The sequence below is a fragment of the Canis lupus genome, chromosome 11 (genome assembly GCF_003254725.2).
Source record: "Canis lupus dingo isolate Sandy chromosome 11, ASM325472v2, whole genome shotgun sequence".
Lineage (NCBI taxonomy): Eukaryota > Metazoa > Chordata > Mammalia > Carnivora > Canidae > Canis > Canis lupus.
Genome location: NC_064253.1, coordinates 49,752,149 through 49,758,325, shown reverse-complemented (window position 1 = coordinate 49,758,325; position 6,177 = coordinate 49,752,149).

Here is a 6,177-nt window from a genome sequence, read left to right as displayed (position 1 = left end):
CTAGGGCCAGATGGAGAGGCCGGGAGTGGCATCAAGTTAATATCTGCACCATGGCACCAGAGATGCTAAGCTTGTGGTGGCCTGGGGCTGTGCCCATGGGGCTGGCATATTTCCAGAGTGAGGAGAAATTTGGACAACCTACAGAGCTGCCACCAATCTGAGGGCTGGAGCAAGAGGGAGAGGGAAATTGAAGTAGAAAAAGAGAAACCAAGTCAAAAAGACAGAAAGGAGAGACAGGCAGATCAGAAGGAAAGAGAAACAAAAAGACAAGCAGCAACTGAAAGGGGGCGGAAGGCAGAGAAAGGGGCTGGAGCCATGGGCGACTTTGCAAGTGCCTTCACCAAACAACTTTGTGACTGTCAAAAAGACATTCTCCTTAACTAGGTGTCAGTTTACCCATGCACAACATAGAGATGGCAGTTCTGACTCTGTCTCCCTCCTGAGGCTGCTGTGAAGAGGACAGTGGGGACAGCGGATGAGAAAACATTTTGCAGAGGATGAAGTGAGGTGTAAATATAAATAGAAATGGTTCTTTTCAGGATGCCTGGGTGGCTCGGTTGAGCATCTGCCTTCGGCTCGGCGTGATCCCGGAGTTCAAGGATAGAATCCCACATCGGGTTCCCTGCTCCTTGGGGAGCCTGCTTCTCTCTCTGCCTATGTCTCTGCCTCTCTCTGTGCGTCTCTCATGAATAAATAAGTAAATAAATAAATGGTTCTTTTCATGTCTTTTTCCCCCCTTACTATGAAAGGGCACAATTGATATGGGGAGGAGAAGGGGGGAAGGTAAAATAAAACATAACGGTGACTTCCTCGCTCCTGGGTGGCTCAGTCAGTTAGGCATCCAACTCTTGGTTTTAGCTCAGGTCATGATCTCAGGGTCATGAGCTCAAGCCCCCATGTCGGGCTCCATGCTGGATATGGAGCCTGCTTGAGTTTCTCTCTCCTTTTCCCTCTGACCGCCCCCCACCCCATGCTCTCTCTGTCTCTAAAAAAAAAAAAAAAAAAAAAAAGATGCCCTCATGCTTTGCATGTATTATGTGCCTTTTGCATTTTAATGGGCTAAATACAGACAAGATTCTTTTCAAGAAAAATGAAAATATATATATCAGATATTTGGTTATCTGCTTTCAAAGACTTTCTGATTTATAAACAGAATAATAAAATTTTATTTATATATGCATTTCTCTGATTAATTTAGATCAGTGATTTTTAGCTCCATTTACAGACTCAATTTCCCTGGGAAGAATTTAAAACTACAGACACTGAGTCTCTAAAATACGTAAATCTAAGTTTCAATGTTTTTAAAATTATTTTTATTTTGAAAGATTTCAAGCCTATAGGTAAGTTGTAAGAAAATTAAATGAATCGGGGTGCCTGGGTGGCTCAGTCGGTTAAGCTCTCAGGTCATGTTCTCAGGGTCCTGGGATCGAGCCCCGAGTTGGGCTCCCAGCTCAGCTGGGGTTCTGCTTCTCCCTCTGCCTCTGCCACTCCTCCTAGCTTATGTATGCCCTCTCTCTCACTTTCTCTCTCTCAAATAAATAAGTAAATTCTCAACAACAACAACAACAACAAAAGATAAATTAGTTAATTGGAAAGATTCTTATTTGAGAGTAGACCCTTTGGGGGCTTCAGGGAGCTAGCCAGTCACCCCTACAAACTAATGGAGGCCAGGCCTGTAGCCAAGCCCAGCCTCAGATCTATGACTCACCTCCTGCCCCTCCTCAGGAAACACACAGGCCCACAGATGCCTCTAAGGCAGGTGGCAGCTATCCCTCCATTGCTTACCCACACAGAACAAATATTTAATGATGACTTCCTGCCCTAGAGCAAAAACATTTCATAAAGGGTGGGGAGGTAAATTTAAAGGTCACCTAGGTCCTGTCTACCACTTCTCACACCTTCCTACAGCAGCCCCACCACAAAGTCATTCAACTTTTAGGGATTTAGGGACTATCTACCAGTTTCATTGTTGAATGGCTTTGAACTGAGTTCTTCCTCATACAAGAGATCCATTTCCCCAAGACTCCCAAGATGGTTCCCAGCTCTGTCTCTAGCCTCCTGCATCTGCATACCTGCATGAGTCCCAGGTGAGCATCTCCAGGCTAAGCAGGTCCAGCCCTTTGCCTTCCCCCACCTTTCTGCCTGATGAAGTTCTTGGACCTCTGCATTTCTCATCTGGTCTGCCCACAGGTTTGTCTGCCTGTGATCCAGGTTAGAGTGAGAAGGGGACAGGGGAAAACAGATGAGTTCATCACCTCCCTTGTTTTTGGACCTTAGGCCTTTATAAATGTGGCAGAAATGTCTGCTGATGCTTCTAGCTTCTTCAAGGGACCAGGAAGCTTGAATTCTGCATCCTCTAAACTTCAGAGTAAAATCAAGGGCAGCCTGTGGGCCCTGGGCCCACCTACTATCCTCCCTGCCCAAAGTCTCTTTCTTTAGACAAACACCTCCTAGATTCACTCATAGTGACAAACTTCAAATCTGTCCTTCCACCAAAATACGAGCCTGACTCCTATATCCAACTGCTATTGGACAGCACCCCCTATAAATGTCAATGTACCCAAATATACCTCATGTATTTATCCAGAATCCATTCATTCACTCAACTGCATTTTATTCTATTTTATTACTTTATTTTTTAAGGTTTTATTTATTTATTCACAAGAGACACAGGGAGAGGCAGAGACATAGGCAGAGGGAGAAGCAGGCTTCCTGTGGGGACCCCGATGTGGGACTCAATCCTGAGACTCCGGGATCACGCCCTAAGCGGAAGGCAGACACTTAACCGCTGAGCCATCCAGGTGTCCCTTAACTGGGTTTTAATAAGCAGTTAAGCTCCATGTGTTGGACATAGCAGAGAATAAGTCAGACACAATTCTTGCCCTCAAGCAGCTTGTCATTAAGTGGGTGACTGGTACCAAATGAGCAGCAGAGCTGTATCATCACCATCAGAATAAGTTCTACAAATGAGACACACTCAGTGCTTTGGGAGGATCCAAGAATGACCTATCCATCTGGGAAGTCAGAGAAGGCCAAGGGGTGAGTGCCTGGGGCAGGCTGTAGCAAAGTGGAACAGTGTTGCAGATATAGGAAACAATGTGTGAGGGCCCAGAGGCAAGAAGAAGCTTGGCACTTCCAGAAAACAGAGAGGCCAACGCAGCTAAAGTGAGGTCACTAAATGGAGAGGGGCGTGCGGTGAGTCTGGAACCACCGGGGAGATCAGATCACTGCTTCTCACCCCACATCCCACGTTCCAGCAGTGGAATCCAGAAGCAGACTGTGTGACCTTGTTTGCCTTCCCTCTGAGTATATAGATTCTGCTTCCTATGTAGCTGTTGAATCATGTAAGCAAGAAGGAGTGAGTCCTCCAGAGATCTAGGGGAAGAGTTCACCAAAAGGAGGAACCACAGGGCCAAGGCCCTGGGACAGAAGCAAGCTTGGTATGCTCAGGAAGTAAATACCAAGGAGTTCATTGTGGTTAGAGTAGATTGGACATGGAGGTGAGTGGCAGGAGGAGAGGGCCAGCTCAAACTCCGCTCCCAGCCCGGACCAATTCATTGGGTGAACTTGAGTACATCCCTGCTTCTCTTGGGCTTGTAATGCTCTCTGGGAAATGGGCCCCCTGACATGTACCATCACCAGCCTGATTCCCAGGGCAATTGCGAGGACCCTAAAGAGGAGAGTGTGAGGTGAGATGTGTGCAGACACTGTGATGCCAAGGAAGCAGCTTGAGCGCAGATTCCTGGAAGCAGAGCAGAGGTCAAGCACTAAAAGCCGTAAGCATCTACGCAAATGCTAAGATCAGTACAATAAAGACAGAGATTCCCTAAAACTTGGCTCTGGCAGGGATGCTGGTAGTTCCTCCCTGTGTTGGCCCAGGGTGGAGTGAGGGCTGGGACATACGTGCTGGCTAAGCCAACACTTCCCAGCCTCGCCCAGCAGCCTTCACACTTCTTGCTAAGCCTTGGACTGATACCCGAGTAATACAGCCCCTCCTTCATGATGACGATGCAGGATCCATTAGATCTGAGTCACGGGGCCCGCTGATGGGTGGAGGAAACAATGGCTTTGTTTGGTTTAAGGTGGATGAACTGAGCTCAAGCAGGTCTTGGGCTTGCCAGATGGCATGGCCAACACAGCCAGCCTGCTCCTGCACCATCTTTCCAGGGCCCCCAGCCCAAGTCCTGCTCCACCCTCCTCCAACCTCAAGTGCCCCCACCTGCCCGTCTACCTGCAATGAGCAGCCCAGGTGTGGGCACCCACTTCCAGGAGGCCTGGTCTGGACAGATCCAGGTCCAGAGCCTGTCCTGTCCTGGGCTTCTCAGCCACCTGACTCCATGTCCTAGGTCTGGCCACTTCCCATTGTGTCTGGTCCAAACTGCAGGGCCCTCACATAATGGCAGGGAAAGAAAAGGTCTCCCCTCTACTTCTTTAATTTATTTTTCTTGGGATCCCTGGGTGGTGCAGCGGTTTGGCGCCTGCCTTTGGTCCAGGGCACGATCCTGGAGACCGGGGATCCAGTCCCGCATTGGGCTCCTGGTGCATGGGGCCTGCTTCTCCCTCTGCCTGTGTCTCTGCCTCTCTCTCTCTCTCTGTGACTATCATATATAAAAATAAAAATAAAAATAATTAATTTATTTTTTATTTTTATATATTTTTAATAAATTTATTTTTTATTGGTGTTCAATTTACCAACATACAGAACCCTCTACTCCTTTAAAGGGAGACTTCATCTACATGTTTGGGATCTGACTCCAAGGAGGACTCAGTGATGGCGACAGACTGAAGTCATTCCTCTGTGGGAGCAGTCACCCTACTATTCAATGGACCCTTATTAAGCACCTACTGTTGGTCACAAGTCATTGTGCCAGGTCCTGGGATATAGAGATGAGGGACACATGAATCCCTATGCTCAAGACACTTGCAACTCACAAGTAATGGGGAGATGGAATGGACACATGGACACTGAGCACTTATAAATTTACAAAGGTATTTATAAAAGCCGGGGTCAGGGCAGTAATAGAAATGGTGATAGAGATATGCTACGGACATATGGCAGTATGTCCAAAAGTCAATTTGCTATCTGCTCTCCACCCAGAGATGCCCTACCTCCCCATGCCTCCATCCAGGTGGACAGCGCCACTATCATCCAGATGCCCCACGCAGACCTGGGCATCCCCCTGAACTCACCCTGACTTCTTCATTCTTATTGATTTCACCTCTTCCCCCTCTCTCATATCTATCACCTCTTCCACATTTCCTTTACCATTGTTTTAGTTTGGCCTCTATGACCTCTTGGCTTCATTAGTCATATTATCTCCCTGCTTCTGGTCTCACATCCTCTAACTTATCCTCCATACTTCTTCCAGAGCAATCTTTCTGAGATGCAAAAATAACCACATGATCCACTGCTTAAATAAATAATTATTATTTAATTATTATTAGTCCATTCAATTAATGTTATTTAAACTCTATTGACTTAAAGAATAAAACCAAATTCATTGGCATGGCATACACATTCTTCCATAACTGGGCTTTTGTCCTAACTTCATCTCTAGCCACTTAACCTTGAACTCTATAGAACCACCCACCAGGCTCTTATTCCTCCAGGTCTGCTCATGCACCGCGTCTGCTGACATACCCTCTACCACCTCCTTTGGGCTCTCTTCCTGGGTGCTCAGCCCTCCTCAGTTTGGGCACCTCCTCTGTACAGACATCTACCTCAACAGCACGTGTAATGTCCCATGGTCCTCTTTCTTGCTTATGCGACTATGATTATGTGTCCTATGATTTCCTTACAGAGAAGAATGGGAGAGTGTCCATTTTACCCCATGTCCCCTGTGCTCTGTGCAGCTCCTGGCACATGTGTGTTGACTATATAAATATATCCAGGACTGGTTGCAACCTCAGGATAGCAAAGAACCCGGTTCCAGATTCTGTCAGCTGGGCTCAAGGGCTTCAGAGAGCTGAGGACCAGGCTAGGCTCCAGTTGGCCCAGAGGATCCAGTAACTGACCACTCTATGCTGTGCCCATATGGCACTCTATTCCAAGAATCACATTTTTCTGGTTCTTGATCCATCTGTCGGGGCCCCAAAGAACTCAGCATCTTCTCCAAGACCTAGATGTGCTGCGTTAGTCTAAAAGCTGTCCCAAGCCCATCAGCAGGACTCACAGAT